This window comes from Electrophorus electricus, chromosome 9 (genome assembly GCF_013358815.1).
Source record: "Electrophorus electricus isolate fEleEle1 chromosome 9, fEleEle1.pri, whole genome shotgun sequence".
Lineage (NCBI taxonomy): Eukaryota > Metazoa > Chordata > Actinopteri > Gymnotiformes > Gymnotidae > Electrophorus > Electrophorus electricus.
The window spans coordinates 13,750,262-13,761,941 of record NC_049543.1 but is presented as its reverse complement, the minus strand read 5'-3'; the positions used below and the strand labels follow the sequence as shown (position 1 = coordinate 13,761,941).

General features: G+C 44.5%; 1 long non-coding RNA gene across 1 annotated transcript; it reads left to right on the top strand.

The window, feature by feature from the left end:
* Window positions 1–311: 311 nt before the first annotated feature.
* On the top strand, window positions 312–1,372 carry LOC113586539. Its single transcript, XR_003411628.2, has 3 exons — window positions 312–521; window positions 748–856; window positions 1,207–1,372. It is a non-coding gene; the product is annotated as an uncharacterized LOC113586539 (long non-coding RNA).
* The last annotated feature ends 10,308 nt before the right edge of the window (window positions 1,373–11,680 follow it).

Below are 11,680 nucleotides of genomic sequence, written 5' to 3'. Positions count from 1 at the left end.
TCTCTCTCTCGCTTCTTTTTATCGTTATCACGGGTGTGTGTGTGTGTGTGGGGGGGGGCGCGCACACACACACACACACACACACACACACACATACACACACACACACACACACACACACACACACACACACACACACACACACACAGACAGAGCAGTGAGAGATAAAACGAGCACTTCGGTTGGCACGCGCCTGGTTATTAGCAAAAACCTTCTCCGCGCGCTAGCTATCCGATCCGCTATAAATATTCATCTGACTGTTCGCGTGATGAGGGCCTCGTGGATCACTGAAGAAGCTTTTAAGCACTTCACTGCTATTCAGGCACTAATAAGAAAAGTCTGCAGCTCGGTCCGTTAAGGGGGGAAATGGCAGAAGAGATTTGAGATTTTGGACCTTTACCGTGCGAAGGTGAACTTTCTCTTCATCGTGGATTGATCCTGACGTGCTGGATGAATGAAACTGTGTTTCCATTAGGCGATACCCGACTACCCCACACAACCCCAAGTTATGGAACGACAAGGTGAGGAGATTTGCGAAGAAAAAATAAAATAAAATAACAACAGGATCCTTCCATTATTGTTATTTCTAAAGACGGAAAGAATGCTTAGATCTTTACATATATAAATAGACATGCGTTGTTCTGCTTTTGTGTCCAAGTGATTTCTCTTTGGCTACTTTACTGAACTTTAAAGAAACATTAGAAGAAATGTTGTTTAAAGGACTGGTGTTTAAATGGTTTATCACAGGCTAGAAGGAGTATGAAGATGTATTCAGTTGATCGTAACAAACAGTGTAACACCCAGTTACCCTGGGTGTGCTTTGGGTTTCCTCTTGGATTCTCCCCGGTTGGTTAAGGTAGGCTCTGAGTTTACTTACTTTTGCCATAGAGTCTGTTAAATTCAAGGCCTTTTGTGTGAACCTAGTTGTCAGTTGCTTGTTAGCTGTAATTACTCACTACGGGTGTAGTTTTGCCCTGGCCTTACGTGTGAATTGAGGGGCGGACTCAGCACATACTGAGCTGAGTTAAATTAGGATGACTGGAGAAGCTTTGTTGTGCTTTCAATCAGCTCATCTACATCTCACCTGCCAGACTTCGCAAACTCTTTCTAAGTATCTTCTTCTCATATTATCTCAATCTTTCATCATGCATCCACAAATCGAGCACCTGAAATGTTTCTCACAATTCCTGCCCACATATCCCACAGATCTCCTCGACGCTAACATCATAGATGTCGCAACATCAGCAACCTAATTTACTCACAACGTTTGGCACCATCACAGATCCTGGTGGCAGGAAGACTCTGGAATTGCCAATCTGCTGTCCAGAAGGCTGACTTCATCTCAGCATTAGCATCCATCCACTCCCTACACGTCCTGGCTCTGACAGAATCATGGACCACCCCTGAGAACTCGGCGACTCTGGCTGCCCTGTCCTCTGCCTTTTCATTCACCCGTCATCCGAGGCATCTCAACGGGGGTGGTGGCATGGGATTACTATTGTCTCAAGAGTGGCGTTTCACTCCACTTTCCTTCTCTACTCTTTCCATCTCCTCCTTTGAATTTCAAGTTCAAGTTCAAGTTTGGTTTATTTGTCACATACATAGTCATACACAGTATAACTCGCAGTGAAATGGTGCTCTGAGAGAGTGCTCTGTCCAAACTGAGGAGAAAAAACAGGGGTGTATAGGGAAATATATATCTATATATATACAAAATATATTAACAATGTATGTACAATATATGTATAGTATGTTTATATACACAATGTACAATGTATATATGGATATGTATAAGTGTATGTACACAATGTACAGTTCCATCTTACAATTGAATATTTACAGTTACATGGTGGTGGTGGTCCCCACAGTTTATCAGTTTCCCTGATTCAGGGCCCGAATGGCCTGTGGGAAGAAGCTCCTCTTCAGTCTCTCTGTCTTGGTCATCAGGGAGCGAAAGTGCTTCCCTGACCTCAGCAGAGAGAAGAGCCTATTGTTGGGATGGGTGGGGTCCTTCACAATCCTCCTGGCCTTGGTCTGGCACCGCTTGTAATAGATGCTCTGCAGGTCAGGAAGTTCCGTATGAGTGATGCGCTCTGCTGAACGCACCACCCTCTGGAGTGCTTGTCTGTCCTGCTTGGTGCTGTTCCCAAACCAGACTGTGATGTTCCCCGTGAGGATGCTCTTGATAGTGCAGGTGTAGAAGTTCTGCAGTACCTTGGAGGGCAGTCTGAAGTCTCTTAGGCGTCTGAAGTGGTAAAGACGCTGACAAGCCTTCTTTGCCAGGGCGTTGGTGTGGCGGGACCAGGACAGGTCCTGTGAGATGTGAACACCAAGGTACCTGAAACTATCTACTCTCTCCACTGTGGTTCCACTGATCCTCACAGGTTGGTAGTGCCACTCCTGCTTCTTGCTGCAATCCATGATCAGCTCCTTTGTCTTGCTGACATTTAGGAGGAGATTATTTCCTTGCCACCAGTTTTCCAGGTGTTTAATCTCCTCCAGGTAGGCCCTCTCATCGTTGTCCAAGATCAGGCCCATGACGACGGTATCTTCAGCAAACTTGACAATGATGGTGGAGCTGGAAGTGGCTGGGCAGTCATAGGTGTACAGTGAGTAGAGCAGGGGGCTTAGCACACAACCCTGAGGAGCTCCAGTGCTGAGGGTGAGGGTGGATGAGACACAGTTGCCCACCCGTACTGATTGTGGTCTGTCTGTTAGGAATTTCATACCATTACAGTGTCTTTCCCCACCAAACTTCACATCATTGTCATCTACCGTCCTCCAGGCTCCCTAGATCACTTCACTGATGAGCTTGACATTCTCCTGTGTCAATTCCCCATTGAAGGAAATCCACTCATTGTCCTTGGAGACTTGAACCTTCCATCAGTCAAGCTGCATTCCCTGCACCCTTTCACTGTTGACAGCATTTCATCTCACGCTCAACCTCCACTCAACCTCTCCTCCGACTCACGAGCAATGTCCTAGACCTGATCTTCACCTGTACCACCACAACATCAAACATCGTGTTCACCCCCCTACACCTCTCGGACCGTCACTTTCTATCCTTCTCTCTCTCCCTTCCTTCTCTTTCCATCCAGTCCTCCCCAACGTGTTCCTGCTCCTTCCATCGCAATCTGCACTCCATAACTCCCTCTTCTCTTACTTCTACTATTTTGTCCACCCTTCCTCATCCTGACTCTCAGTCTTCTCTCTCTTTGGATACAGTTACAAATTCTTTCCTTTCTACACTCTTCTCATCAATTAATCTTCTATGCCCTCTCTCCTCTAGACCTGCTAAGTCCTCCCCACCTGCCCCCTGGCTAACAGAAACACTCTGCTGCCACAGGAGATGACTAAGGACTGCAGACAGTCGATGGAGGAAACCTCACTTTCTCTCCTTAATCCTCCCGCTCCTTCCTCACCTCTTACTAGTGAGATTTCATCACCTTCTTTGAGAAGAAAGTTGCAGCAATCTGCCAGTCCTTTTCCTCTGTTTCCACTCTTCCAACCAGTATGCATTCCCCAATATCCAACTCTCTGACTTATTTTTCTCCTGTCTCCTCAGACTAAAGTCTTCAGCTCCTGACTTCCAGCAATCCGACTACATGTCTGCTGGATCCAATTCCTACCACTCTGTTCCAGACAATCTCAAGAGTTCTGCTACCTTTCATCTCTGTCATCATCAACAACTCCTTATCTTCTGGATACGTGCCAACTGCATTCAAAACTGCTAGGGTCATACCAAACCTCAAGAAAGCCACACTTGATGGCTCCAACATTACCAACTACAGTCTGGTATCATTTCTCTCTTTCCTCTCAAAAGCCCTCAAACAAGCGGTTTACAATCAATTGTCTCTTTTCCTCACCCAGAACCAGCTACATGATCCCAATCGGTCTGGCTACAAACCGGCACATTCTACAGAAACAGCCCTCATAGCAGTAACAGAGAAACTTCATGCTGCTAAACCTGCCTAATTGTCATCTGTTTTGATTCTTCTAGACCTTTTGGCTGCCTTTGACACAGTGAACCACAACATTCTTCTGTCTGTTCTCTCCAGACTTGGTGTGACTGGCTCTGCATGGAGATGGTTTCAGTCCTACCTGGAGGAACGGTCCTATAAGGTGACCTGGAGAGGACACTGGTGTTCCACAGGGCTCAGTATTAGGCCCCCTTCTCTTCTCTCGTTCTCTTGGTGATGGTTCTCCTACCACTGCTATGCTGATGACACTCAATTGTTACTTTCTTTTTCATCCTCTGACAAACAGGTCTCCAAACGCATCTTGGCATGCTTGACTGACATTGTGTCATGGATAACAGCTCACTACTTGAAGCTCAACCCCAGTAAAACCAAGCTTCTCTTCATCCCAGGTACTCCAAACCCTTACCATGACCTCACAGTTTCCTTCAAGAACTCCCAGGTATCACCATGCAAAGCTGCCCGTAGCCTGGGCAGAACTTTTGACAACCAGTTGTCGTTCTCAACTCATGTTTCTAATCTAACCTGGTCTTGCAGATTTCTCCTTTGTAACATACAGAGGATTTGGCCCTTTCTCTCACAGGAAGCTCCCCAGGTGCTTGTGTAGTCTCTTGTGGTCTCAAAAGCTAGACTAATGCAACTCGCTACTTGCTGGTCTTCCTCTGAGAGCCATCAAACCTCTAGAACTTGTCCAGAATGCAACAGCACAACTGGTCTTCAATCTTCTGAAGTTTACACATTACTCTGTTGCTGCACTCCCCTCATTGGCGTCCAGTAGCTGCACGTATCAGATTTAAAACCATGATGCTTGCCTACAAAGCCAAAAGTAGACCAGCCCCTTACTACATGAGGTCAATGGTCAAAGCCCGATCTGTACCTCGAGTACTTTGAACTTCAAGTATGGCTGAGCTTGAAATACCGTGCTTCAGGTTTCATGGAAAACAAGCATTGAGACTATTTTCTGTCCTGGCTCCAAGATGGTGGAATGAACTCCCACTTGCTGTCCGGACAAATGCAGACTGAAGACCCATCTATTTGTGGAATATTTAAATGACAACTGACCCTGCTCCTATATTGACTGATACTGAATTAGTAGTTATTGTACTTATTGTTATTTATTACACTGATTTTGTCTAACAAACTCTAGTACTTATTATTTATTACTCTTATCATTGTTTATGATAGACCTTATGTATTTTGTACTTCTAGGCAGCAGCAGTGATCCCTGTATTTCTACAGTATTCTAGATCATTGGTATATTGGACTCTACCCTACTGTACTAGCTAGGATTTATTCTGTGAGTAAATGACAACACACTTTTCTAAGTCGCTCTGGATAAGCACGTATGCTAAATGCTGTAAATGTTAATGTTACCTATAGAGCTCCACTGTTAAAGAGAGAATACTGTAACACCCTGTTACCTATAGAGTTCCACTGTTAAAACAAGAATATAATACACTCAGAAGCTTATAAGCAGACAGCGAAACTTGGTTCTGCATTTGACTGCTGATTTCACTGAACATTCTCAGAACATTTTAGCTGGATCTTTTACTCTAACAGTCAGAGAAAATGTAACTAAATAGCATCTTTCTTGTGTCACAGTTTGCCAGTGTTTACATCATTGTTGTAAACACACAATGGTTGAGAAACCAACACAAATAACACTCAATACATTCAATACACAATCAAAATACTGAGGTTTCTCAGAACGATCGGTGGTGGCCTGACCCATGCTGAAAATGTACCGTTTATGTCCATGTGACATCGAGAGGCAAGTTGAGTGTATTCTGGCTCTAGTTCTGTTCTAATACAGCATCAGGTTTTAACCAAGAAGTCACCATTTCAAACGTTCCCCTCGATTTTTGGAGAATTTCCTCAGCCGCAGCATTCCGAGCTGAAAGAATACACTGGGACTTTTGTCTCCAAACGTCCTGGAAGCAATGTCAGACCACGTTACCGCCATCACGTCTACACGGGCGAAACTCTCAGAAGGAAAAAAGAAAATAATTGAAGCTCTGAAACAGGAAAAAGCAACAAATCAGGAACAATGTGCACCGGTGCTCAGAATGTGTGTAGGTGGGGGACTCTCCAACGTGTAGTCCATTACATTCCCCCTCCATCCATTAATAACAGAAGCAGCGTTTTCATGCCTCTCTCTGTTTTCCAAAGCAAAGACGAGGAGATTTAAACCCACCGTGTGGGACTATATAGGTTGTTTTTATGGTTATTTTATTGTAATATACAGTAAAATACAGCCAGTAAATGAAAATCAACTTTTCCCTTCCACTTGTGCTTCAACAGGCATTTTAGTTGAAGTTTGTGCTTTAAACAAATCTTCGTATGCTAACTTGCCTCTACGTTTCCATTGCAGTTAGCATGTAAAAATGCCAGCTTCCTTCATACAAACACACACCTTTATTAATTATGTGATAATCACCACGCTTTAAGAACCCACGAGAACATTCAACTACAACACACCTAGTTCTGAGTCCAACTTAGGGTTTTTTTCAATACTCATTACCAACTAAAAACCTCTCTACCACTTTTGTTTAATTTATACAGTACCCACACACTGTATGATTCTCTCTCTATCTATCTCTCTCTATCTATCTATCTATCTCTCTCTATCACTTTCCTCTAGCCAAACACTTATTGCCAGCAACCCTCACCAAGCTAAGAGTCTCTTAAGCAGATTACTATAATTTTCAAGCACACAAGTCCCTGCTTGTATGACTGCATTGCGCGATACTTCAGCTGTAGAGGCCGCACTCATGCTAGCTTAACTGAGACGTGACGGTGCACAGGGAGCCCCGTAGTGAACGTTCGAGCATGTGCACTAGATCTGAAGTCTAAAGTCATCAAAAGTGAACACTCTCCACACACGGCACTTGGTGGCATTGCATTGCGAGGTACACACGTGGAGTTTTTACACAAATCCCCTTCTTTGGATTTGATTCTTTTCTGATGTCATAATATTCTTGATTGACACTGATGTGACCGAGGCCAAGGCACAATCATGGGACTCATGCAAGTTTGCAAGAGAACATACCTGTGTACATGAAGTGGGTTATACAAGCAATCTTATGTAAGTTAACCCAAATAGCTTGCAAACAGGTCTTCTTTTGTCAACAAATCGTATTCTTATCTTTACAATTGTTATTATTATTGTTCCACTGGATCTATTACAATTAGATCCACCGGAAGTGGCTGACATTATGTTAATATCCATACTGCATTCCCCCTGTGTGTGTTTGTGAATGTGTTTGTGTGTAATTCATGCAGTTATTTGCACTTTTGCTGTAGAGTTAGCATGTATGCTAAATGCTATGCATCGCACAAGATTATGCTGCTACAAAAAAAACAAACAAACAAAAAAAACCTAAAACCATCCAGACATTTTAAACACCTCCACCCAACTTCTGAATGCAAGCAAGAATGTGGAGAAATAAAAGGCTGGCATTAGGAAACTCAGTCTGGTCAGTGTATCCATACCCTGCTACATTTATCCAAAGCAGCTTGCAATTATGAAGTAAGGGAAGAAGGAGTACAACTTGAGCAATTAAGGGGTAAGGGTCTTGCTGAAGGGCCCAACAGTGGCAAGTTGGGAGTGGTGGGGCTTGAACCAGCAACTTTCAAGTTACTAGTTCAATACCTTCACCACTGAGCTGCCACCCATTAGCTGTGACTGCTGGTTCCTGTTGGCGTGTTCCTTTGCTCGGTTGGCGCTCATCTTCCCGGCCCCTCTCCACCCATCCTCTTTTACTGCTCTATTACACTCCCCAAACAACCCCCCTGCAACCCCCCTGAGCGATTGACTCATCTTTCTACTTCAGCACAGCCGGAGATCCTCAGCTAATTATCGCGTCCTTTATGATCCGGGGCAGGTGTTCTGCAGCAGGCTTAACACAAATTCACATCCCCAGACTACAGTGGGGACTCACTGGTCCGGAGCAGACTACCCCAGCCCAGTTCGTGTGGCCCTGGAGCCCGTTCGTATCTTTGCCTTCTCCTAGCAGGTAATTGCTGGTCGGGATGGGACAGGATGGAAACCTCGACCGTCCTGGGGTCCCTCAGGACTGGGACATTAAGCGCTTATCTAATTAGGTGCCTGATACGGACCCTGCTCAGTTAAACGTGTGTCAGCAATGCAATCCGTTTCTTTCCCAACATGCCATCTATCTGTTGGTCCACAGACGACCTGCTCGATGATCTCAGCGCAACATAAGGATGCTGAGAAATGATAGAAAACGTTCTATTTCCTGATTTATGGGGTCTTATGGAAAGCAGCTAAGGAGGGGAGGGGCTTCGTTCGGGTGTGGGCGGAGCTCGCGGGGACACGAAGCCTTGATCTAAGCAGGGGTCCAACACTGCACAGCAAGAGGAAATGTGTGAATGGAATCATTCTATGCAGTCTCAGTGTGTGTGTGTGTGTGTGTGTGTGTGTGTGTGTGTGTGTGTGTGTGTGTGTGTTTAAATACCAAATGTGTATGGAATTGAATGATAAAAATGAGCATCAGAGGATGTCGGTGGGTGTGTGTGTGTGTGTGTATGTGTGGAGTCCTGCAGTTCTCCATCTGTCTGTGGTCAGTATAAATATACTGAACTTTACCATGGTCACTGCATGACACACACACACACACACACACACACACACACACACACAGAGTTCATGGTTTGTTTACTGCCTCACATGCTGACCCTCATACCCTCTCTCAGATGATGCAGAGTTTGGGAGCATGAATGTACACACACACACACACACCAATGCCAATGTGATTCACTCATCACATTGTTTTGCACCATAGCACTTAGAAAACTTAGAAAATTAAAATGACGTCCTGAATGATGTCATCCTAGACTGTGGCGTTAAACCCCTCATATCAGACACTACAACGGAACACCTTGCGCACTCTTATACACTTTCTAGCCGCGATATTTAAAGTAACCAACGCCTACATAATGGAGAGTGAACAGACGACAGCTCACTGGTGATGACATTACACACCTGAGTAAACGAATGTTTATTGTAGTTTTGGTTTATTCTTCCCAGTGGCTTAAATACAGTTGAGTTCAGCTTGTTATTAAAGGATCTGTGATGGCGTAACTAACCAGAAATCTATGCGGAAATGTAACCTTGGTTTTTCATCCGTGTCGACTCATCGGTTCGATTTAGGCGAGTGTTTAATAAGGCAAACACGGGGTAATCAAGACGGCGCGCGAGGCGAACAAATCTGTGCAGCAGTCATAAGCGCGTTTAATTGCGCAAACTCCGTCAACAGGCAACAATTAAAACGATTGAGGGGGCTGTGAAACTTATTTGACTAATTGGCTGTCAAGTGAGGGCTGCATACAACGTGGAAACAGCTAATGAGAATCTCGATGGTGTAATGAACGGATTTAGGAAAGACTGGTCGCTGAGGGAGTCAAGCGCGTGAATCTCGAGAGAGCCTTGTTTGTTTAGAGATTCATTTCCAGTGAGGCCTCAAATGTAATAACCATAACTCCATTAACACGAATCACGTGGTGTGATCAGCATAGCATTAACGCAATCACGCACAGGTGAACGTATGTAGTGTGCAGCTCAGCCAGGTCACCACCTGGATTTAATTAAGCAAATAGGTAAGAGCCTCCCATTGGATAATTACTGCATGGGTGATTATGTTTCAGCTGGCAACAAGTTATTTAACCCGGACTGATGCAGTGAGTAGCTTCTCATTTGTTAAACAACCATGTCGAAAGACACATCCTGTGGTCGTGTTTCAGAAGGGTCAAATTATTGGCATACATCAAGCAGAGAAAACATCTAAGGAGATTGCTGAAACTACTAAAACCGAGCTAAGAACTGTCCAATGCATTATTAAAAAGTGGAAGGACAGTGGGGAAACATCATCTACGAGGAAGGAATGTGGTGGGAAAAAAATCTTGAATGATCGTGATCAGCGATCACTTAAACATGTGGTGAAATCAAATCGTAGAAAAACAACAGTAGAACTCATGGATATGTTTAATAGTGAAAATAAGAGCATTTCCACACGCACAATGCGAAGGGAACTCAAGAGATTGAGCTGCTGTGTAGCTTTAAGAAAACCGCTCGTCAGTGAGGCTAACCGGCAAAAATGGCTTCAGTTTGGCAGGGAACAAACCGTGATCTGATGATCTGTTCCAGAGTGATGGGCGCATCAGGGTAAGAAGAGAGGCAACTGAAGTGATGCACCCATCATGCCTAGTACCCACCGTACAAGTCTGTGGGGGCAGTGCTATGATCTGGGGTTGCTGCAGTTGGTCAGGTCTAGGTTCAGCAACATTATGTGCCCAAAGAATGAGCTCAGCTGACTACTTGAATATACTGAATGACCAGGTTATTCCATCAATGGATTTTTTCTTCCCTGATGGCACGGGCATATTCCAAGATGACAATGCCAGGATTCAGCAGGCTCAAATTGTGAAAGAGTGGTTCAGGGAGCATGAGACATCATTTTCACACATGGATTGGCCACCACAGAGTCCAGACCTGAACCCCATTGAGAAGCTTTGGGATGTGCAGGAGAAGACTTTGCGCAGTGGTCCAAATGTCCCATCATCAATACAAGATCTTGGGGAAAAATTAATGCAACTCTGGACAGAAATAAATGTTGTGACATTGCAGAAGCTTGTGGAAATGATGCCACAGCAAATACGTGCCATAATGAAAGCTAAAGGTGGTCCAAAGAAATATTAGAGTGTGTGACCTTTTTTTTGGCCAGGCAGTGTGTGTGTGTGTGTGTGTGTGTGTGTGTGTGTGTGTGTGTGTGTGTGTGTATATATATATATATATATAATATAAAATACTGCATGTACTTCTGATTTTCCTTGGCAGGCTAAGGGAGGAAAAATGAAAAGGAAATAGCTGTAAAATTGAGGTCAAATTTAGCGCTCGAGTTATTTCACTGAGGTGAGCACGAGCGTCGCGACAGATTTGGGAATGAAGGTGAAGCGCGGGCTTCGAAGGAATGCACACGACCCTTCTGAAAATGCACAGGAACACTGGAGCTCCGCCTCCTGCTCCCACCGCCTGCCGTAGCCTGTACGTCAGAGACCAGGACCAAGACGCTGAAATCTGAAATCAAGTTAACATGTAAATATCTGTTTCGATAGAAGTTGCAGTGTGTGTGCGTGTGTGTGTGTGTGTGTGTGTGTGTGTGTGTGTGTGTGTGTGTGCACGCGTATATGGTCCATCCCAGGAAGATGGATTCCTTCTTCCTTGGTTTCTTCTTTAATTCCAGTCACAAGGTTTTCCTTGCCACTGTCTCCACTGGCCTGCTCATTAGGGAAACATACATTGGTAAAGCAAACATCACTCTGAAACCAAACATTTGTAAAGCCACTTTGTGACAACACGTGTTATAAACAGCGCTATATAAACTCATTTGACTTAACGTGTGTGTGTGTGTATGTGTGTATTATTCACAGGTCTCCTCAACGACAACAATAACAACTCTCTCTCTCTCTGCCCAGGGTGAAGCTCCATGTCCTGATTTTTCCTTCTCTCTCTCTCTCTATCACTTTCTCTCTCTCTCTCTTTCTCTCTCTTTCTCTCTCTCTCACTCTTTCTCTCTGCCCAGGGTGAAGCTCCATGTCCTGATTTTTCCTCCTCTCTTTCTCTCTCTCTCCCTCCCTCTCCCTTTTTCTCTCTCTCCCTCTCTCTTTCTCTCTATCACTCTTTC